Genomic DNA, 24,182 nt, shown 5'->3' on the forward strand with positions numbered 1-24,182 from the left:
CATCCAAAGGAATGTTTCCATAGTGATTCTAGATGGAGAGAAGATGACTGTGACTATTAACCATCACAATCTCCAAAAGAAAACCTGTATCCATTTATAACGAGCCCTCTGGTAGTTTTCTTTTGTCTTTAGTTTTATATGTATGGGTGTTTTGTCTGCGTGTCTGTCTGTGTGCTTCATGTGTGTCATGCCTGCAGAAACCAGAAGAGGAAGTTGGAGTTCCCGGAACTGGAGTTTCAGATGGTTGTGAGGGGCTTTGTGGATTCTGGGAATTAAATTCAGGTTCTCTAGAAGAGCAGCCAGTGCTCTTAACCTCTGAGCCACCTCTTCAACCCCACCTCTCTTTTTTCTTCGTTCTCCCAGATCTCTGGAACTGACGATTATTTTCTGTCCCTCTGGGCTTGCATACTCTAGACATTTCATGTAAATGGGATCATAAGACAGGTGGTCTTCTGTGATTGGAGCCTTTCACCATATCATTTTCAAGGTTCCTCTATGTTGTAGCATGTATCCGTACTTTGTTTCTTTTTGTTGCCAAGTAATATTCCATTGTATGACTATACCTTAGTTTATATCTGTCACCAAGTGATGACCATCACATCTTTCTGAATATGGCCTCAGTTAATACTGCTGCTGGAAGCATTCTCACACAAACATTGGTGTAGACACCATCATTTCATTTTTCTTGAGTATGTAGCCAATTTCAGGGGATCCCAGCAAGCACTACTGCTGTCAGAGAAATGATCTATGTGAACTAAGAAGGAAAATTCAGTGCAGCCTGACTTAGCTCGTTCTGGGTCAAAAACTTTTGGAGTCTGACCGCAGGTGGCTTATTACAAGCATATTTAAACACAGTATAGCTTGGGAAAAATGCTTCCTGGTGTAATACCATCCCTGGCTCACAAGGAGGTATAATTACATTGAACTCAGAGTACAAGTGACCATGAAGACCGGTTCAATTGCTCTTGGGTCTGGGATCTGATGTGGTCTCTGATTGAGACAGTGTAGAGATTAGCAGGATATAAAGAACATGTGATACCTCCCTTAAGGATGGGTTCTATCGACTAAGAAATAAAGCTAAAGCTGAAGATCTAGGGAGGAGAGTCTGGGATAAACATGGCAGATTTGGATGATGCCTGGCTCGATGGGAAGCCAGGTCACCAGTCATTAACAACATCCACTCCCAGCTTTCTGGGTGGAAAACAGGTATTTATATCCTACTTTGAGGAGACAACCCTGAATGATTTAGCATTCCGCTTTTTCTCCAATGTTTATCTGCAAGCCCTTGTGCCTATTACAGCCAGTAGTGGAATTAATGAATTTTATGGCAACTCTATGTTTATCTTGGAACAATGGCCAGGTCATTTTCTTTTTTTCTGCCTTTAACAAACTTACTTAGTGTGTGTACACACCACATTAGATGTATGGAGATCAGAGGATAACCAAAGAAAATTAGTTCTCTCCTTTCACCATGTGAGTTCCAAAAATTGCACTCAGGCCTTGCTTTTGTTTTACTTTTTGAGTCAAGGTCTCTTATAGCCGAGGCCGACCCTAAACTCACTATGTAGTAGGGCTTGCTTTGAACTCCTCCATTCCTAAGTACTGGAATTTTAGGCCTGTGCCACCCCATCCAGCCTGAGTGTTATATCTGGACTCTTAATTCTGATCTACATGTCTATATTCCCACCAGTACTCTGGTCTTTTCAGTCGATCTCTATTTAGTCATATCTTAGTGTTAATTTCACTGCATAAACTCATGTTTCACCCAAAGCCATTTCATTTGCATGTTTTTTTTTCTAAAACTAACAAAACATCGTCAGGTTCTCCATTTTGAATGAGGGAAGAGGTTGTCTACCACTTAAAGCAAATGAAAGATCTTCTGATTACCATAGAAGAAACTGGATGGTTTCGATCAGAGGAACAGTAGTATTGAAATTATGACTGCTTCATGTGGATCTTCTGTGAAGGGAAGAACAGTGGGAAAGTGAGACAAGGGGTAGAGCAGGAGGAGGAGGGGTTCACAGGCACAGTATAACTAAAGTATTTAGAGACACATTGTCAGTGAAAGGCTTTAAGGCTGTGGTGAGAATCCAGCTCTCTCATCTCCCTGCCTTTCCTACAGAATACTTCCTCCTGGGGATTGTTGGGCTCCATTTCACCAACACCCTTCCCCCACTCCAACTATTCTCATATCTAAAGTCCTATAGTTACCCCATATGAATAACTTATGGCGATGAAAACAATTGCTCCCTCTTTTATCCAAAGAACATGATTAATCCTATACCTTTTGAAATGGGAATGCCAAAAGTCTCACTAGATGCAGCCTTGGACACCATCCTAAAGCAATTTTATCAAAACAAAATAGTAGTTTCACAAGCAATGCTGTGACCGTCCAGGGAGAGTTCAGCAGACAGCCCTCTGCCTTCTAAAGAAGACCCCTCCTCCTTTTAGGAAGCTGCACCACCTCTGTTCTGACTCAAAACTACACAGGAGATGCTTCTTTCCAACTGCATCTTCGGTTTTCAAAACCATGTGTTATTTACAGAAAATAGAATTCATGTGTTTTTGATTCATTTACACTTAACTCATTAAAAAATTCCTGCAAAACCACTTGGTATTCAAGGACTTTTCAGTTTTCTAAATAAGTTTCCAAAAGGATTCTTAAAGATATGAAATGGTGCTAAATAAATATGTACATGAGTTTCCAAATCATGTTCATAATTTTTCTTTAGAAGTCTGTGCCTTTAATTAGTAAGATGTGTATTTCTCTTAGCCAGAAAAAGATTAACGTGTGAAAATTAGCATTTGTCAATGCAAGAAAAACCTAAATTTATACATACAAGAAATCAAAAAATATCATCAATAATTTTATTTATGTATGTGCTGCAAAATAAATGCCAGACAAGGATCACAATTTTTAAAATGATAATTGTTTTATTTTTATTTATGTGTATACAAGGCTGACAGGCTGTGAGTCTATGCAGGAGAGTGTGGTGCCTGTGGAGGCCAGAAGAGGGTGTCAGATGCCTTAGAGCTGAAGTTATACCTACTTGACAGCCAGCCACTAGACCTCGATCCAGAATTGAAACCATGTCTTCCAGAACAAAAGATGCTCTAACTGCTGAGCTGTTCCACCAGCCCTAACAACACAATTTCTTTTAGGAAGAAAGGAATTCATTTACTGAGCACATCTTAGGGATCATGTGCTGGGCTTTGCTCTCCATATATATAGTAGTCACTGTTAGGGGTGAGTATTCTTTTTTAACCATGTTTTCATAGAAGAGAAATCGAGGCCCATCCAAGCTCCATGAGTTTCTTAAAGCCACACAGCTTCCTTATAGACAAATTCAGAATTAAAGTTCATTATGATTCTTAAGTCCGAGTTATTTCTGCCTCCTCATAAATACCACTGCATTTGAAATTAAGAGACCTAGCTCAAAATTGTTTGTTACATAATACTAGAGGCACAGAGGTGAGTGAGCCTTTGCTTCCTTAAGTATATGATAGAGACAGCAGTGCCGATATAACACTTCTGCTAGAAGGAAAGGGAAGATGTGGACAAGGACTCCCCCAGACACAACTGAGCTCTTTGCAGCTTCCACCTTGCTCCCACTTCAACAGATGTGATACAGTACAGTTTCATTCTTTTAAATGACATGTTTCACCTGCATGTCACCTTGCAAATTTTCAATGATTCTCCAAGACCTCGGAATATAAAATTTAATATCAGTTTTGTTTTAATTCTACACATTCAGCTCCTCCTCAGAATAAAGCTGTAGCTTTAGTCAGATTAATTTATTTCCATACCAACAAATCAACATGCTTTTAATTAAAGTAAAATGTGTATGTTACTGTTTTAACTATTTTTAGTTGACATTAGCTAATAATACACTCACATTGCTGTGTGGCCATCATCCTGCTTTTCCAAGCAGCATCTTGCCACTACACATGTTGAAACATTCTCACAACTTCTGCTTATGACTCCTGGTCTTGTCCTCCATCTGACTCAGATTTCTGCATCAATGAACTCTTCACATTCTTAAAAAAAAAAAAAAAATTTACAAAGAGTTATTTATGTATACAGTGTTCTGGCTGCATGTAACCCTGAAAGCCAGAAGAGGGCACCAGATTTCATTACACATGGTTGTGAGCCACCGTATGGGTGCTGGGAATTGAACTCATGACCTCTGGAAGAGCAGCCAGTGCTTCTAACTGAGGGGACATCTCTCCAGCCCAAACTCTTCCCATTCTTGTATCACAAGTGGCAGTTTCTGAGTTCAGGTTCTGTATCAGTTACTTCCTGGTCATATTACCTTGTTAAGTGAATCAAACTTGTAGAAACCTAGGTATTCCCCCCCCACACACACTTGCACAGGAATACTCAACAGTGATTTCTTCATAACCATCTCAGACTGTAAGGAAACAAGATGTCTTTAATAGGCAAATGAGCAAACTGGTACAACCACTCAGTGATGAAAGCAAATGATCTTTAAGCTCTGAAAAAACATGGAGGAAACTCAAATGCCTACTAAGTGTATTAATTACTTTTCTGTTGCTATGACAAAATACCATGACCAAAAACAATTTAAAGAAGAAAGGGTTTATTTTGGCTTACCATTACAGAAGGTAGCTCCATGATGGCAGCAGGAACAGGACGCTGGCACATCATGTTTTATTTGTACACAGGAAACAGAAAGCTGAACAGGAAATTAAATGAAGCTATAGGCTCTCAAAGCCTGCCCTGAAGTAAAGCAGTCTTTTTTTTTTTTTTTAAGATTTTATTTATTATGTATACAACATTCTGCTTCCATGTATATCTGCACACCAGAAGAGGGCACCAGATCTCATTACAGATGGTTGTGAGCCACCATGTGGTTGCTGGGAATTGAACTCAGGACCTCTGGAAGAGCAGTAATGCTCTTAACCTCTGAGCCATCTCTCCAGCCCACAAGTGAAGCAGTCTTTTAAAGGCTAGTCTAACTCCTAAACAATGGTTCTCAACCTTCCTAATGCTCCGATCCTTTAACCAGTTCCTCATGTTGTGGTGACCCCCAAACATAAAATTATTTTCATTGCTACTTCATAACTAATTTTGCTACTGTTATTAATTGTAATGTGATACTGTGTTTTCCAATGGTCTTTGGTGACCCCTGTGAAAAGGTCATTTGACTCCCAAAGGGATCGTGACCCACAGGTTGAGAACCACTGTCCTAAAGCTTTCATAATTCCTCAAACAGTGCCACTAACTGGGGACTCATTGTTCAAATATGTTATAGGGGACATTTCTCATCTACACTACTGACACTTGAAAGGGCTACAATGCACATCATTCTAAATATATCATATTCTGAAAAAGGCAAGATTATTTAAACAATAAGATCAGTGGGTCCCAGGAGTTTAACTAGTAGGAGGGAGGGATGGGTAGACAGAGGAGAGAGGTTTTTTAGTATAACTCACTCTTACTGACCCTATAATGTTACATACAGGACCTTGTCAAACCCATAAACTTGGACAACACAGACCGAACCCTGATGGAAATTATAGATTGTCACAAATGTGGTATATACTGAAGCAAAACGTTAATAATAAGAGAATGTGGGGAAATGTGAGAGGGTTAGCTGTATTTTCTGTTCAACTTTTTGGTGGATAAAGAAACAGCCAATCAGAAGGTGAATCATAAAAAATTATGCAGATTATAACACAGACACACACACACACACACACCTGAAAAAAAAAAAAGCACAGGAAATACAGAGGAGCCCAAGGAATCTTATACTCATTTAGTGAAAATGATAAAAGAAAAGGTGGGAGAGAATACCTTAGAGGCAATACTATAAGGAAAATAGCTAAGAATATTCCATAGCAGATGAAGAACAACCTAGCCATTCATATTAATGCTCAAATATTTATGACCCAGGCTAGTGTGTGTGTGGTGTGTGTGTACATATATATTTAAGACTGTCTTTGTATTTTAGTTATGTATTTGTGTCTGTGTGTGAGTACCTTCAGAGGCCAGAGGAATGTGTTGGATCTCCTGCTGCTGGAGTTACAGGTGTTACAGGTGAACTTGCTGGATGTGGATGCTGGGAACAGAATTCAGGCCTTCTGCAAGGTTCGTCATGCTATTAATTACTAAGCCATCTCTCAGGCCCCTGCTGTTATGTTTTGAAAATACCGATATCCTTGTGCTCTGAAAATTCATCAATATGTTGTTACCTGCCATTAAAAATGTCACCTTTGGGCCAGACATACAGCACAGCGCATACAGAGAATTCAGCATTAGCTTAACTCTGAGTACTGGGCTCCACTCTTGGCTCAAAATGGGTGTGTGTGAGGGGGTACTTTCACACTAGATAATTTGTATCCGTAGCTGTCATTGGTTTCAAGTGGGTCACTCCAAAATAAGAAATTAACATCTCGGACCTGGCGGTGGAGGAGCATGCCTTTAATCCCAGCCCCTAGGAGGCAGAGGCAGGCGGATCTCTGTGAGTTCGAGACCAGCCTAGTCTACAAGAGCTAGTTCCAAGACAGGCTCCAAAGCTATACAGAGAAACCATGTCTTGAAAAACCAGGAAAAAAAAAAAAAGGAAATTAACATCTTGGTGCTTCATGGTTATTTCTGGCATACAGATTTTAATGGAAAAGTGTTATTTAATATTTTCTAGTCTAAATAATTGATGCTATGGTTTATGGTATTAAACTCTAAAACACTGGCAGCCCATACCCTGGAAGGACTCCAAGTACCAGGTGGAGTGATTTTCTATCCAGTTGGCTTTTTGCATGTTTTACCATTCAGTAGAAAATGTCAGTGCTTCCTCTAGTTCTGCTGATTATTAAAACATAAAGTGCTATATTCAATTAACAATAATGAATCTTTATACTCTAGATTTTTCTTGGGTGGGGGTGAATTTCAAAGTCAGAGCTGCTCACTATTTTCTCAACACTCAGTTGAAAGTAATGCAGAGGAGAGAAGCCTGCAGGAATGCAGTCACCCATTTCTCTTGTATACTAAAACCTCTATGTGAAGAAGCCACATGGAGACTCTTACTTAGAAAGACCCACATTCAAACAGCTGGGCTCCTCTAAGAAATAGACAATAGGCATGCGTTTATGACCCAGTACCTGCACCTGTTTCAAGTGGTATCTTACTCAGGGAAACGAGCTTTAGAAAGGGTGTATGATGGGGGATGACTATGTAGTTGAGGAAGGAGTAACAGGTCCAGACATTATCTGGTAAGATAAAACCATGTGGAAATACATAGATTAAAAGAACTGTGCTGTTTTCTGGAATTTTGTTTTTTACTTTTTTTGTTTTTCTTTTTTTTTTTTAAATGGAGTGTGCTAGATGTCTCTACAATTTTGTTCAAATGACTTCAGAACCTGGAAAAGCTGTTGCTGCTATTGATGCATAACATTCTGCTATTATTGGTCTTTAAATATAAATATAAATATAAATACAAATACATATATAATTTGAATCTTTGGAAACTTTAGCTGTGCTGTCAACTTTGGAAAAAAGTATCCCAGTTTACCGTGATGAGTTGGCATTGTACAGAAATTAACAGCCATATTGGTCTAGAAATGTTGAACTTAATTTTTTCCATTTGTACAGGGGTAACGCACTGTATTAAATATGTAAGGTCTTATCTACATGGGTTTGATTACAAAAACTCTAAATAAAAAAAGAGAGAGATTAATGGAAATGGGTTAATAGTTAAGAGAGAGCTAGCCAATAAGAAGCCTGAGCCATTGACTAGTTTATAATTAATATAAGTCTTTGTGTGTTTATTTGTGTTTGAAGGGCGGCAGGACCAGGCAGAGTAGAAACTCCATCTACAGGTGTCGGCATAGCTTTAGTTCTGGTTTTTAAGAGCGGCTTAATTTTTATTTTATGTGTTTGGATGTTTTGCCAGCATGTCTGTGCATCACATGTATGCAGTGCCTGTGGAGGCCAGAAGAGGGGGTTGGATCTTCTGGAACTGGTGTTATAGCTGGTTGTGAGATATCATGTGTGGTGTTCTCTGGCCTCCGGAGAACACACACACACAAACCAACTATGCCATACACAAATAAATAAATTAAAACAAAAACAACTATGGAATGTTTCACAAATTCAGTTTTCAGACTTATACAAGGGCTAGGCTAGTCTTCTCTGTTTCATTTCAATTTTAGTATATGTGCTGTTGTAAAGAACACCAACATCGGTTATTCTGAGCCTTTCCTTTATCAAAAGGGGTATCTATCTGCCTTTTGAGGTAATGAAAGTAACAGGCTAGCCACTGCTTACTATCAGTCTTCAGATGCCCAGTCTGCTCCACCTGCTCTGTTACCATTGGGTGGCTATGCTGTGTTTATCTTGTGTGTGTGTACATGTGCAGAGTACATCACCACTTTTCTCTTTTACCAGGATTAGTAATTGTTGCTATCATAAACAACTCTTAAATCTCAAGTCTTATAAGCCAATAAAGGACTATTTTTTGCTCTAGGCAGTCCAATGAGGATAAGTGTAATAAGAGAGTGTTGCTGCCATCCCCCTAGCATCCCAGACTTTTTATTCTGGCTACCCTGAAAAACAAACTGGAACTCTAAAGAGGTTTATGTTGGGTGATCCCTACATTTTTACTAGCTACACAGAGTCATCAAGGCTGAGGTGGATCCAAGAGTGGTAGAGTTAGCCAAAATTCATCATTGTCCTTGCTTTTCAGTTGCCGATGACAACTGAAAGTGGCCTTGTTGAAAGGAAAACCTTTTTCTTTACCCTCTTAGGTTCAGTTGTTGAGGGCACTGAGCATTAGCCTGAAGATTAGCAGGAGGAGATGCGTACTTTAATCAGTGACTGTAAAGGAGCTCAGAAAGAACTCTGACTCTAGGGGATCCTTAGCATCTGGGTCTTAGACAGTGCCCTAAAGGGGAAGGAGCCAACAAACGGAACTTCTTAGAGTTGAGACACTGAAAGGGCACTTACAGTGTATGACCCCCGGAAAGCTCAGGCTTTCAGGATCTTAGCCCAGGACCTCGGCCACCCCAATCACCAAGCAGAGTCAAAAGCTTGATGCAAACAGCATGAGGCTTTATTGTTATTTAACAAGCTAACCCCATGTTAGCTTGGGTCTTTCATCCACCCGACATGGCTAGCAAAGACAGTTCGAACTGGCTGCATAGACATCTTATAGGGCAGCATAAGGGGAGTGTCTAGGGGTATGCACAGGCTCAGGATTAGTGTGCCTCCAGGCTTGGAGGGTTTGCCCTGTGTTAATTGGCCAACTGGTTATTATGGCCCATAGGCCCTCCCAGGTGGTTGTTATGCTCTTTGAGTCATTGCTGTGAGCCTGTCCGTAAAGCACACCCAGAGCCATAAAGCATAGCACCACCACCTAACTTCTGATTGGTTCCTTGCCACAAGGCAAGCACCTAACCTCTAGTGACCAAGGCAAGGTCATAGCAAGCACGTGTTACTGTCATGGCTGCTGAAAGGGGCAGGCATCTGACCTTAGTGACTAAGACAAGGTAGACAAATAGGTGTTCAGCTGTTATGGCTGCCAAAATGGGGAGCTGGCCCCTTCAACAGGAGATAAATGATGTGTAGGAAAGCCATGCTGGCCCTTTTGGAGAACAGAGACAGTATGGTGATATATTGTTTATGATTTATTAAAGCCACCGAAGATCAGAAAAGCAAAGCAGCCAAGCCAGTAGATCTTATGTCTACCCAGTGAAAGGTTCAGGCATTATGTTGGCCTGCACCTGTTACTTGGTGGAATAGGCAGTACCCTGATCAGCTCAAGGTTCCATGGGAACTAAGTCTGCACACAGGTGCAGAGGTCCTCTCTCTGTCTCTCTCTCTCAATGGCGACCGGCCATGACAGTCAGCCATTTACCATGTTTCTCTTCTCTCTTAGTCTCCCTACTCTGCCGGGCTTATAATAAACTGGTTAATATCTCTAATATGGCTCTTAGTCTTATGTCTCATCTGCCTCTTTTCTTTCTTATTTCTAATTTAAGCAAAAATCTAACATTTGGCGCCCAACTTGATTTAGGTTCTCTCCGTAAGCTCTCTTGAAGCTTGCTGGCGGGATAGGCTTTCTTTGTTACCTCTCCTGCCAGGAGCAGGGGAAATTTCGGGGATCCTAAGATCTGAACTCATAACCCACTTCCATCTTGGTTTTTCTTGGCGCTTCCTCCTGCCTACAGCGGTCTGAGATGCTGGGACTCTGTAACCCACTCATCTGCCTGTTTGCTACAATCCAGTAAGACATCCCTTGAATTTCTCGTGGGTCAGGTTTGGAATCCTGCTCCAGGAGCGGTGCTTTTTTGCTTTTTCAGTTCGAACCACTGGGTCATTTTCGGTTTCGGGACAGCTGTGTCCCCTTCGGGGCCAGGCCCCTGGCAACTCCCACCCACTGACAGGCATCCAGAGAGGAGCTTTTTGCCAGTTTTTCAACTTGCCTCACCCATGGGAAATGATAGTGGAACCTTTCTGGTTGCAGCCAACAGGCGGGTAAACAGATAAAAAATCGGCTTATGGTGGCAGCCATCTTGGCCATATGGGCTAACCTGGGGACCGCCATCTTGGCCGTATGACGTACCTGTAGGCATGCCCACCCCAGGAAGCCTGTGCCAGCAAACCTGGCTGCCAGATCTTTTTTGCTTTTTTTTTTTTTCCTGTGATTTCTTCTTTCACTGGCTCTGTTGCTCATGGCTTGTTTACAGAATACTGTCTTTCCAGAGCCTACTTTGTCTACAAAGTCTACTTTGTCCCTTTAAATCTCCTGTCTGTTTGCTACAATGTACGGATCAGAGATTGCATTCTGGTTCCTCCTTTTACTGTTATCCAGTAAAATGAAAATGGAAGGTCTAAGATGGTAATGTAAGGTGTATGAATTAAAGTTATGAAGGTCTGAGGATAAAAAGGCTTAAGTGATGAAAAAGTGAGTTGAGACATTAAAAAAGAATGAAATATGTTCCTGATTTCTATATTTCTCATGCTACTGTTCATAGTAAAATTCTACAATACCACTATACGATCATAACTACAAGGCCGAGACTAAGATGCTTTTCATTGTCCTAAAAAATATCTGTCAATTTTAAAATGTTAATGCTTTAGTCAAGTTGCTTCTAACATGAATATGCTGCTAATGTGTCTAATACTTATGTTTCCACAAACTCTAAGGATTCTTGTAAGTTCCAGGGAGCTGAATTGGATCCAAACAAACAGGTCAGATTCACTCCAGTTATTCAATCTTTGCCTGGTCCCAGGACTCCCTTCCCTCATGTTGGGACTCCTCAGGAACCCCTCCCTCATCTTATAATCTTCCCCTCAAGTGACAGGACCTAAGGAAAAAAAAATTTTTTTCTAAGCTTAACCTTGTGCTCTGCTCTGCCAACATCTTGCCAGGTCTAAGAGGCACCAGGAAGTTCCATACAGCCTGGACTGCGATGAAACACCCAGCTACCCCAGGATGTGGCAGCACCCTAACCTTCTCAGGTCCCCCAAAGATGGTCAACGCCCCCCACGTCAGCAGGAAGCAGTCTTGAGAATTCGATGCCCTCATTCCTTCATCCATGTCCAACACCCCACCTTTTTTTAAAATAATAAGTAAAGGTGGGATTGAAATGTTCAGGCATTATGTTGGCCTGGCCCTGTTTCTTGGTGGAACAGGCAGTACCCTGGTCAGCCCAAGGTTCCATCAGAAGTAAGTCTGCACACAGGTGCAGAGGACCCTTTAAAAGACAGACCCTGCCCGTTTATGCTCTCTTTACTCTGTCTCTCTCTACACTCTCTACTCTCTCTCTCTCTCTTTCTCTCTCTCTCTCTCTCTCTCTTTCTCTCTCTTTACCATGTTTCTCTTCTCTCTTAGTCTCCCTGCTCTGCCCGGCCTATAATAAAGTGCTTAATATGTCTCACAAGCCTCTTTTCTTCTTTATCTTTAATTTAAGCAAAAATTTTAACAGCCAGCTGAAATGGCAATTCTGTCTCTACAATCTTTAGAGGCTAAAGGCTCTGAATTCCTGTCTCCTCCTTTTATTCCTTTCTCTGCCCAGCCATATCTTCCTGTTTCCACCTTCCTAATGCTGGAATTAAAGGAGTTTGATCCCAGGTGCTGAGATCACCTTTTCGTGAGCTGTTTTTATTTGTTTTGTTTTGTTTTTCAAGACTAGATTGATTTTGTATAGTTAGTGTGGCCTTGAACTAACAGAGATCTGTCTACCTCTTAACCCTGAGTGCTGGGATTAAAGGTGTATACCACCACCCCCTAGCTTCTATAGCTAATTAGTGTGGCTTTAATAAATCATAAACAATATATCTCCACAAGGCAGTATGAAAGTTTTGTCATGATGTCTGTCTCAGTATAATGCCAATTCACATGGTCTGATAACAGGAGCCATCCTTTTGTGTTGCTCTCTGGAAGGAACTTATAACAATTGGATTACTTGGTATTATTTTGAAAGGTTCCACTTTGGGATAGATAAAAGATTTTGGGAGCCCAAATACATTGAATTAAATATAACTGCTACGCCACAGAAACTTCTCTTGGAATTCTTCAGGGAGAATTTAACCCATATAACAAAGAACTCTAGAGATACCACGGATTCACCTAACCAACCAGGGTATCGATTAAGTCACATGACTAAGACGTCTGGCAAGAGTGAGGGGTTCAGGCTGGATTTGATCTTGAGGTTTATGAGGCTCTCTGGAACTGGCTTCCTTTCCCTGCCATTGATCTTTTTGGCCCTTCCTGCTCCCAGTGCTAGCTTTATTATCAGTTGGCTCTCTTGAGTAGCAGAAGAGTAAACAGAGATTACAATGCTTCCTGTATTCATATTCTAATACTACACTATCCAGACAAAGAAAAAAAGACAAGCATTCTGAGCTTCATGTTTGTAGACCTCTGTGTTAGGTCCAAAGGGAGCACCAGTTCCCCAAACTCAAAAAGTCAGTCCAGTGAGCTCAACCTGGACTGTAGGAAGATTTCTGGTGGTTAGATGAAAGCCAGCATGCCTCAGGAACTTGTCTAACCAGTTCCCGTCTACCAAAAGGAGTCATTTCCCTTACCTCTGGCAGAAGATTAGCATATCAAAGCCCATACTTGCTTCCAGGATCCTTGAGTATACCTGTTACACATTTCAGAGTCCATACAAACATCCTAGCCCTTCTCACCTCCTCCTCACCTCCTGCTCACAGCTTCCCTTCCCCCAGCTACCCATTCTCCTTATGACCCTGCTATTCTCCATGTGTTCTCTCTCTGCTCCAGCTTCTCTCACTATGATTTCTCTAGTCTCTGTCCCCTGCTATTCTTTCCTTTTTCTTTTTTTTTAAAGATTTTATTTATTTATTATGTGTACAACATTCTGCTTCCATGTATATCTGCACACCAGAAGAGGGTACCAGGTCTCATAACAGATGGTTGTGAGCCACCATGTGATTGCTGGGAATTGAACTCAAGACCTATGGAAGAGCAGTCAGTGCTCCCAACCTCTGAGCCACCTCTCCAGGCCCGTATTCTTTCCTTTTTCAAAGACAGCCCTGGCCAGGTCTAGTCTGTTCAATCTACTTCTTTCTGTCTCTGCTCTGGACTCTTCCAGATGCCTTTGTCTGTTCCTTCTCTCATATCTACAATAAAAACCTTCCCCTTAACCATACCCTGAAACAAGAACTGTCATTGGCAGTGTGTCAGGTCAGTCTGATTGAAACAGGCACACAGAAACTGCTAAAATGCATGGATTTCTCACTTATGTCCACAAGATAACGAAATTTAGGAAAAAGCCTAGTACCTTTGCCTTAATTTTGAGTGCTTTATTCATTTTGGGTCAACTGTTTATCTATCTGCAGGTCAACTTGTTAACTACTTAAAGAGTATATGTGTAGCCTAGCTCATCCTTCTATTAGAAATAATTTCTGAATTACAAAGGAAGAGACTACTGTAATAGGCCCCAAGACCTAACATGGCCTTAGAAAATAGCACATAGGCCCCAACACCTAAAGACCTGTTCCATAGACCCAGAGAAATCCCTAAATGTACTAATTGTGCTTTTTTGGCTTCTGTAGTCTCACTTCTTACTAACTGTTCTTGCTAACCTAAGTAAGTCCACAAGGATGTGGATTTTGTCATGGAAGACAAAGAATTGTGAGGCTCAGGGCTGGATGATTTGGGCAAGTTCCCCATGCCACTGCCAGCCAGTAATACAGACTTTCTATTTGGCTTTAAGAGTGAAAGACCCCCAGAGATTCAGGCCCCCATGATCTCAGCCCAGGACCAAGGCTACCCCAATCACCAGGCAGAGTCGGAAGCTTGATGCAAACTGCATGAGGCTTTATTGTAGTTGTTTAACAAGCTAACCCCATGTTAGCTTGGGTCTTTCATCCACCCAACATGGCGGATGGCTAGGAAAGACGATTCGAAGCTACTACATAGAGATCTTATAGGGCAGCATAAGGGGAGTGAGTGTCTAGGGGTATGCACAGGCTCAGGATTGGTGTGCCTCCAGGCTTGGAGGATTTGCCCTGTGTTGATTGGTCAACTGGTTGTTATGGCCCATAGGCCCTCCCAGGGTGGTTGCTATGCTCTGCGAGTTATTGCTGTGCACTTGTCCAGAAAGCACACCCAGAGCCGTAAAGCATAGCACCACCACCTAACTTCTGATTGGTTCCTTGACACGAGGCAGGCATCTGACCTCCTAGTAACCAAGACAAGGTCAGGCAAGTCCGTATTCAGCTGTCATGGCTGCCGAAATGGGGAGCTGGTCCCTTCAGGAGTATCTGTATGTTCTCTACCCCTCCAGTCTAAGTGTTTCAACAGGCAAAGGTTTACTGGTGATCAGAAGGGTACTCTGCTCTGCTCATAGGAAAAACAAACAAATAAACAAGAACAAAACAGGGAACTTCCTGTACCAGACAGGAAGTTTACATGGTTTTTATTTTAACCCGAGTGCTGATTGTCTTTTTCCCACTGGCTGGAGTACAACCTCACAGTCTTTCATGGTTGGTTAGTTCTAAAAGAATCAGGGGAAGCTGGGCGTTGGTGGCCCACACCTTTAATCCCAGCACTTGGGAGGCAGAGGCAAGTGGATCTCTGTGAGGCCAGCCTGGTCTCCAGAGCGAGTGCCAGGATAGGCTCCAAAGCTACCCAGAGAAACCCTGTCTCAAAAATCAAACAAACAAACAATCAAGGGAAAGAAAATGAAGTAAAGCAGAAATGGGTCTGCTAAAGGTCACTTCAGTTAGGAGAATGCAATAGGGTCTTATCGTAAACAAAAGCTTTAGCTTTAGCTTTAGCTTTTTTAAAAAAAAGTTTAGCGGAGTTGAATACACAGGAGGGCAGAATTCAAACATTTCCATAAAAGTTTTACTTGGTAGGGGAGATAAAAAGATTTTAATTTGAAAAGTTTTAGTGTTTAACCAAGACAGAAAAGACAAACAAACAAAAACTACTGTTTAATGTTTTTTACTGTCCTTAAGGAACTTCCTCAGACCACTTTGCAGGAACTAGACAAATGGTTCTCAACCTATGGGTTGAGACCCCCAAAGGGGTCAAATATTGGTATATTGTATATCAGATATTTAGAGTACGATTCATAACAATAGCAAAATTACAATTATGTAGTAGCAATGAAATTAAAATATTTTTTATTTATATGCATTGATGTTTTGCCTGCATGTATGTCTGTCCAACATGAAAATGTTGGACCCACTGGAACTTGAGTTACAGACAGTTGTGAGGGGCCATGTGGGTACTGGGAATTGAATCGGGTTCCTCTGGAGGAGCAACCAGTGTTCTTAAGTGATGAACCATCTCTCCAGTCCATAATGAAATGATTTCATGGTTTGATGTGTAACAGCTATTCTTTGTTGTAAATTTGACTATATCTGAAATGAACTTCAATCTAGAAATGGAGAGCACACATCTGGATCTAGAGTGTGGAAGACAACATGCCTTCAATCCAGATCTTGAGGCTAGAAGACACAGGCTTTGGAGCCTATCCTGGCACTGGCTCTGAGACCAGGCTGGCCTTGAACTCACAGAGATCCGCCTGCCTCTGCCTCCCGCATGCTGGGATTAAAGGCATGGGCCAGCACAGCCTGGCTTGATAGGGATCTTGAGGTGGGATGACTCACCCCTTTAATCCAGATCTTGAGGCAGGAAGGCACACCTTTAATTTGAGCCACACCTTCCCCTGGAAGCCTATATAAGGTCGATGGAAGAAAGAAGGGATTGTTGGTCCTTCACCTGCTTGCCCTCATCTTGTCAGCTCATTCATTCCTTCACTGGCATTGGAGCCTAATTCTTCGGGATTCTAGCATCTACAGAAGACCAGCGGAGACATCTGGACTAAGCAACTACTGGGTTTTTAGACTTTATGTTCACAGCTAGATATTGGTGGACTGAAGCCTGTAACTCATTCTAACAACCCTGCGTGTGCGTGCGTGCGTGCGTGCGTGCGTGCGTGCGTGTACATAATGTACATTCATTCTGTAAGTTCTGTGACTCTTGAGAACCCTAATACAGGACTAATACAGGGGTCCTGACAAAGTGAAGAACTATATTAAAGGGTCACAGCATTAGGAAGGTTAAGAACCATTGAGCTAGATGGAAACAAGGAACAGTAAGACTATACCTAGGACTGCTCAATTATGCATATACCTTGTCCTTGCCACAGTTCTTCCTCTATTTAAGAATTTAAAGCTCATTTCAGTTCTACATGGGACTTACAGGGGATGGTGAGGGGGGCAGAAAGTGCCAGGAGAGAAGATTTCATGCCACAGGGCTGGCTCACTGGAGGATTTTATTGGGGGATGGGAAGGATGTGGAGACTGGCCTCTGAGGACAAGAGTGGCAAAAGAAAAGAGAGGTAAGGCAGGTGAAGCCTACCTTTTTTGCAGGGACATAAAACATGTGCAGAGACTATGTACGTTTTGACATGGTCGTAGGACTCTGGGCTGGACTCTGGACCCGAATGCTGACAGTGCATGAGTGTAGGGCACATTCTCAGTGGCTACCGCTGAGAGACCTGGGAGCAGGCTAACGTGATGCCTGAAATGCTTAGCAAACACATGTGTGTAGGGAGTAGTTGTGGTTGAAGTCTCCTGCCAGGTCCCCAAGGGCAGGCCTGCATAATGCCTGAATGCTAACAACCCTTGATCTGCTCCTCTTCCCAAATCTTTTTTATCATTACTCATCTCGTTGAGTGGCAAACTAGGATGGGTGGTTCAGCCTACCTTGTTGGGGTTTCTGGAGCCCAGGTTTTTACCCTAAAAACACCAGGGTCATCTTTGAAACCTGTTTTAGGATAGTATTAGCTTTGCCCCAAAACTACATGAGTGAAGACAGAAGAATTGTGGAATGGAAGCTGGCAAACTTCATCACAGAGGGAAAGGTGTCCAGCATGACCTCACATAAGAAGAGTGAGCACTGTGAGGGTACCCGGAGTTGAATACACAGCATGTAAGACAGTTTTCAAAGTGTTAGTGGTTAGAGGAAGCAAAGCTCTTAAAAACAAAAGGAAGGTGTGGAGCTGAGTCTAGAGAGCCACAAGAGAGGTAGTCTAGAGAAGTGAGATGGGGGGCATGGGAGGGGAAAGGACTTGGGAGTCTGAAGCTTCTCACCAACTGAGAATCAAGAATTCCACAAAATGAACAAAGTTTTCTGTGCTGTCTTTCAACATAAATACGGCATTCCTCTTATAGTAAGACATTTTCAGGTTAGGTATGTTGAAGTGGGAATGAGCCGAACGCAAAGTCTAAGGCTGTGTGACCTTCAAGTAAGGTCTTATTCCTTTCCTGCGGGTTTTCTGGCATCTCACAAAAAAGTTTAATCCTTAGTTTACAGTAAAACTATTTCAGTTTTCTCTACAAGTCTGGTAAGGTGACATGGTCACCTTACCAGCTGTGATCCCATCCAGTGTCTATCAGAAACCACCCTGTGATCTCACTAAAAGAATAGGTGCCTTAGCAAGCTCTTGAGATGCAGTTTTACGAAAAATGGTACACATGGCTTCTGTAAAACTTGACTTTCTTGGCTTTTGCTCGTTTCATGTTAGGAACAGAGGACCGTAGCGGCCAGTTTAGGTTTAGACAACATAGCGCTGGTACAGATATTCAGTATGGGCCAAGATGGCGAATGCTACACTTTGGCAAGGGGTATGAGGTGTGGGTGGTAGTGAGCCAGCACAAGATGACTCATATCAGATATATGGGAACCCAAATGTAAACAGTGATGTGGTGATGTAGTGGCATAACTTCCTGGCAGAATGCCATTTTTTTGTGTGTGATTCTGTATAAATATTGTCTTGGTGTCTAAGCATTGGCCTTTGCCTTGGCCAGCTTGCCTGTAGGCCTTTATGTAAGTCTCTCTTTCTCTGAGTGTGTGTGTCTGACTGTCTGTGCTTGGCCCCTGTGTACTTTTTTGTGTCCGAGTGCTTGATGTATTTGCATGTCTAGAGACCTGTGTGCTGGCAAATAACTTATGTCTTATCTGCCTGCAACTCCTTGAATCCTTTTCAACCTCCCAGCTTCAAGTACCACCCTTCCTTTCCTCACATTGGAGTGTGGGGCTCATAATGCATACTACTGTAAGAAATAGATTGTTATAGTCCAGTTTCAATAGGACCTTCCTTCCATAGCTGTGTCTGGCTATGGAAGAACTCTCTTGGAAAGTTCTGTGATTGGACCAGGATTGGAGGAGTGCAGTCTACACTTCAAATTATTCATTGAATGAGGCTTTGTGTCCTACGCCATTGAGAGTTTGGGAGAAGTTCAAGTTCAAGATTATAGGAGAATAGGAATTTCTCAAATCCATTGTCTTGTGCCAAATCAGTAACCTAGTGGTCATTTTTTGACCTTTTTCTAAACCAGCATCCCTTCTGCATAATTGTATGTTAACTGCTTCTTTTTCACTAGTCAGTCTCTTGAGCTTGTTATGTTATTTCCAATACTAGTACCACCTTCCCCCAAGTCCTCCTCTTTCTCTTAAGTCCCGTAATTGAATGTGAAGTAAACTTTCTTTCTAATAAACACCAATTCTGTTTTATACTGGCTCATCCTGAAATCTTTTCAGGGGCAAATTGAAAAATCACAGCTTCACCTGACTGTATTCCCAGTACCCTCTTGCTACTGCCACTAGAAGCAGAAAAGGAGTTTTCAGGATGCAGTAATCAAAATCATTCAAATGTTACTTCTTGGAAGATTAATCTGGAAAGGTAATCAGCATGTTAGCTACAGTAATGAGGAAAACCTGCAAATAGTTTGGGGCTTTAGCAAAGAAAATTAATCAACATAGGAAGACAGGTTCCTAAGATCTGGTGTTTGATGGGTGTGGAAATTAAATATATGGGAGGCAAGAATTTAAGAATTGTTCACACTTGACAATTGGGCCACTATTGTTATTGACCTTTCAAGAGCTATCAGTGTGGGAAAATTGCTGTTCTGATCACGTTGTACCTTGCCCTGACTGGCTCCATCTTGAGTACAAATGCAGAAGCAGAATGACACTGTTAGACCCTCCGAAAACTCAAGTATCCGGGGTCCCAGGTCACGTTCTCGGTCACCCCAATCACCAGGCGGATTCGAGAGCTTGCTGCAAACTGCACGAGGCTTTACTGTAATTTAACGAGCTAACCCCATGTTAGCTCGGGTCTTTCACCCACCCGCCATGGCGGATGGCTAGAAAAGACAGCTCCTAGGGGCTCCCGAAAGATCTTATAGGGCAGCGTAAGGGGAGTGTCTAGGGGTACGCACAGGCTCACGATTGGTGTGCCTCCAGGCTTGGAGGGCTTGCCCTGTGTTGATTGGTCAACTGGTTGTTATGGCCCATAGGCCCTCCCAGGGTGGTTGCTATGCTCTCTATGTCATTGCTGTGCGCTTGTCCGTAAAGCACACCCAGGGTCGTAAAGCATAGCGCCACCAGCTAACTTCTGATTGGTTCCTTTTCACGAGACAGGCATCAGACTTTCTAGTGTCTGGGACAAGGTCATAGAAGCACATGTTCGGCCGTTATGGCTGCCAAAAGGGAAGCTGGTCCCTTCAACACCACATTTTATTTGTACATATAAACACTTGTGAGGCAGACTGATATTTTAAATATTTATTTATTTTGGGTTTTTGAGATTTCTCTATGTAGCCTTGGCTGTCCTCTTTAGACAGAGTGGACTCAGTCTTCAGACCAGGCTGACCTCCAACTCAGAGATCCTCCTGCCTCTGCCTCCCAAGTTCTGGAATTAAAGGCGCAACCTAACACTGCCCCAGTCTTTGAACTCAGATATCTCCTGCCTCTGTCCCAAGTGCTGGCATTAAAGGTGTGCCCTACCACTCTCCCACTGTGGCAGAAGGACAAATAATTTATACCTGCAAGTAAAATAGCATATACTTTAATCCCAGCACACACTCAGGAGGCAGAGGCAGATGGATCTCTGAGTTTGAGGCCAGCCTGGTCTATAGAGTGAGTTCCAGTACAGCCAGGGCTATACAAAGAAACCTTATCTCAAAAAACCCAACCAACCAACTAAACAAACAAAACAAAATAAAAAAACAAAAAAGGCAGCACCTATAAATTGGATTTGGAAAGTATGGGCAGATGAGCATATTAACAGCCAACAAAAAATATCAGTCCTGAGAATTTATGGAAGCACCAGGTCAATAGGAAGCAACAATCCACCTAGATCATAAAAGGAAGAGCACTGTACCTTGGTTGTCAACTTCACTACATCTGGAATTAACTAAAACCCAAAAATGGAGGGCACATCTGTGAGGGATTTTTTAACTTAGTGTAGGAAGATTCTATTCTAATCTGGACCTTTGAGACAGGAAGACACATCTTTAATTCAGATCTTTTGAGCTGAGAACCCCACCTCTACCCTGGCCACACCTTCTGCTGGAAGCCAATATATGAACAGGGAAGAAAAAAGAACTTTTGCTCTTTGCCTGCCTTGCCCTTGCCTTGCTAGCGATTCCATTCCTCCACAGGCATTACAGCCTACTTTGGAGTTCCAGGGTATATACTAAAGACCATCTGAGACATCCAGTTTGGAGGGAGCAACTACTGGATTCTTGGGCTTTCTAAAGTTCATAGCCAGTTGTTGGATTAGTTGGACTACTGTAAGCCATTTTTTTTTTTTTTGAGGGGAGGGGATTGTTTCGAGGCAGGGTTTCCTCTGTGGCTTTGGAAGCTGTCCTGGAACTAGCTCTTGTAGACCAGGTTGGTATCGAACTCACAGAGATCTGCCTGCCTCTGCCTCCCGAGTGCTGGGGTTAAAGGTGTGCACCACCAACGCCCGGCCTGTAAGTCATTCTAATAAAACCCCTTTCTATATACAGAGAGATTCATTCTAGAACTTCGGTTACTCTAGAGAATTCTGATTACTACAGGCAACGAACATTGAGATGGTGACCGCATTGCCACCTGTCACCTGACCACTTGTCTGTTTCAAGGCAGACAACTCCAAATTATTCACACTGCTTAGTCCAGCTTTCAATCTTTCTGATGGGTCTTGCTCGCTGCTTGCTTCTACCCCCAGGCTCTGTGGTCCTCCAGCTGGGTTCCTAGATACCTTTCCTAACACCTGCAGTGACTCACTTTGCATAGGTAACAGCTTTCTGCTTTTTTCTCCTTTGAAATCTGCTGTGTCCTCTTAAAACCTTTGGTAGCCACTCTCTGTGTGCGAAACGTATTGTGTTAGTAATTTAAGACTGAATTAAAGAAGTTGTGATTGCCACAGACCTCAATCTGCGGAAACACAGGTTACTTGGTAGAAGGTAGCCGATAAACCCTCATAGTATTTAAATTTATTTTATGTGCGTTTGTGTTTTTCCTGCTTAAATGTGCGCCGCTTTAGTGCCTGGTGCCTCCCGAGGCCAGAAGAGGGCGTCAGCTCCGCTGGAGCTGGAGCTACCGGACAGTTGTGAGCAGTCATCAGAGTGTTGACACGGAACCCGGGCCCTCTGGGAGAGCAACAAGCATCTTAACCCCGATCATCTCTTCAGCCCTCATGAATTTTTCGTTGTTTTAAAAGAAACTGACATCGTGAAGACACACAAACGTCCATTACGTTTTTTGAGACACGCAGGTTCCAGGCCTGGAGCACCGCGGCCTACCTTAGCCGGGTCCCCGAGTGGCTTCTCCGGCTGCCGGGGCACGAGCGGCCCCGCGGCCTTCGAGGGCCGGTGACACGGCGCACATGGCCGCGCTCGCCTCCCGCCTTGGCGGGAAGACTTGCAGTGCGGACGCGTGAGGCCGACTCAGAGCCTACCCATGAGGCAGCGCGCCGCGGCTCGCGACGCCCCCTCCCCCATCGCGGCGCTCGGCAGCCCGCTCCGCGATGGGAGCCGCCGCGGTTGCGGCGCACAGCCCGCGCTCCTCCCTCGCCTCCTCCTCTTTCTCCTCCTCCTCAGGGCTCCAGTCAGGCCGAGCCGCTCCGCTCACGGTAAGCGCCCCCCGCCCCGCGGCGGCCGCCCGCTCGCCTGCCGCCCGCGAAGGCCCTCCCGCGCGGCCGCGCCGCCGCACTCCGGGGGCGCAGGGTGGGGGTCTCGGGCCGCAGCGCGTCCGGGAGCACCCGGCCCGGGCCGGCCAGGGGCCGGCTGCGCGTGGGGCTGGCCCGCCATCTTGCCGGGCCTGGGCGGGAGGGATCCCGGTGCGACGAGGCGAGGCGGACGGCTGAGCGGCGGCCCACAGTGCAGGCCGCCCGGCCTTCGCCTCGGCTCGCCGCCTCACCGCAGCGCAGGCCCGCGCGTCGCTCCCTCCTCAGGCGGGCTTTGCTCTCAGGAGACGACTCCCCTCGGTCCTTTGTACCTTGTCCGCGGGTGTGTGGCGGAGACCCGAGCTCCTCACAACGCAACCCACTCGAGTCTTCACGCAAGAGCTGAACCCCAATGGCGTCCGCAGGAACAGCCACAGAGGCCCTCCCTGCCTTTGCTAGACGACCGCTCCTTTCCAGTCTCACATCCTTGTTTCTTGTCAAAGGGATGTCCCCACTCTGTCATGCAAGTCCCGTTATTGTCTACAGGAGAAGGGCTTTGAGGAGAAGCGAGTCGGACAGATTCTTCCAGCCGAGCTTGGCAGGTTTCACTTAATAAACCACAAACGAGTGATCGCATTTTGAGGTTTTTAGGCTGCTCAAGAGATGGTGTTTTCAAGACTCACCTGCAGTTGTAAAGCCTTAGGAAATATTCTAGAGAGAAAAATGGACGTTAACCTGCTGCGAGCGTGGAGACCTTTGATTTTGCCAAGATCTGGTTTTCTATTAAGTCTGCCATACTTAAACATTTGGCTTTATTGTTTCCAAGTTTGGACTGAACCAATCTAAATAATTGGACGTCTTTTAGTGCCCCAAGCATAAAATCACACGAGGGAAGTAGAAAGTACAAAAGCCTTCTTTTGGCATTTGTAAGGTTGGCATTTGGGAGATGACTGTACCAACTCAGGCTGTTTGGATGTAAAGAATAAGATGGGGAAGGGATTGGTTTGAGGACCTTGTACTTTTGATTGTCCAATGCACATAACACCATTGTTTTTTTTCTTGCGTTTGTATCTGTCATTGATGTCAATTAATGTATTCCTTTGGGCCCCTCTCCAGAGGGGAGATGTTTTGAAGGTCAGCCTCAGAGATGACTTCAATGAGAACACTAGGCAACTAGGGCCAATTACAGAACCTTGAGTTTAATGCCTCCTTATTCAGTGCTCACCTCTATTGTATGCCCTCTTTTCATGACAATGAGATGGGTGAGAATAGGCAAGGAGGCATAGGCCTCCATATTTAAGAAATTCTCTTCAATTTACCCATTCTTTTACATTTTGATTTTTGAGGTCATATATTATCTTTGGATGCTATTAGTGATCATGTTTTTTTCAAGCATATTGGAAATTTGAATATAGCAAATTCAGATGCCTACTACCTAGTGTGAATATTTGTAAATATCTTGCCACATTTGCTTTGTCTCAGTCTGCTGAACATGTGAATGTTTGTTGCAGATGTGACAGTTCACCTTTAAGTACTGGATATGTACATTAATAAATAAAGATAAAGGCCATTTTCCTATATACTATAACACATTACCATGAATAAGAAAGGTAAGGATATTTGCTAAAATTCGGTAAATCTGTGTGGTACATATTTTTATACTGTTTCATAAATCTTGTAGAATACTTCATATTTTAAAGTGTGGGGAAACTATTAGTAATCCTAGCTTTGATCTCGTA

At 43.3% G+C, this 24,182-nt stretch overlaps 1 protein-coding gene and 1 non-coding gene across 11 annotated transcripts in view; one reads left to right on the forward strand and one right to left on the reverse strand.

Annotated features, from left to right (window-relative positions):
• Window positions 1–24,182, forward strand: part of Znf280d (zinc finger protein 280D) — a 118,967-nt gene that overhangs the window by 15,786 nt on the left and 78,999 nt on the right. For 3 of the 10 annotated variants that reach the window (XM_027411196.2, XM_035443797.1, XM_035443798.1), the window contains exon 1: window positions 21,963–22,410. The exons of 1 other annotated variant lie outside the window; for it this stretch is intronic. The gene's annotated coding sequence lies outside the window, so the exon portion shown is untranslated. Of the gene's footprint in view, window positions 1–21,962; window positions 22,411–24,182 lie in introns of those variants that run through there. 6 more of the 10 variants (XM_027411193.2, XM_027411195.2, XM_027411199.2 and 3 more) reach the window with 3 other exon arrangements.
• Window positions 8,090–8,196, reverse strand: LOC113835244. Its single transcript, XR_003484620.1, has one exon. It is a non-coding gene; the product is annotated as a U6 spliceosomal RNA (small nuclear RNA).

The sequence above is a fragment of the Cricetulus griseus genome, chromosome 4 (assembly GCF_003668045.3).
Source record: "Cricetulus griseus strain 17A/GY chromosome 4, alternate assembly CriGri-PICRH-1.0, whole genome shotgun sequence".
In the NCBI taxonomy this organism is placed as follows: domain Eukaryota; kingdom Metazoa; phylum Chordata; class Mammalia; order Rodentia; family Cricetidae; genus Cricetulus; species Cricetulus griseus.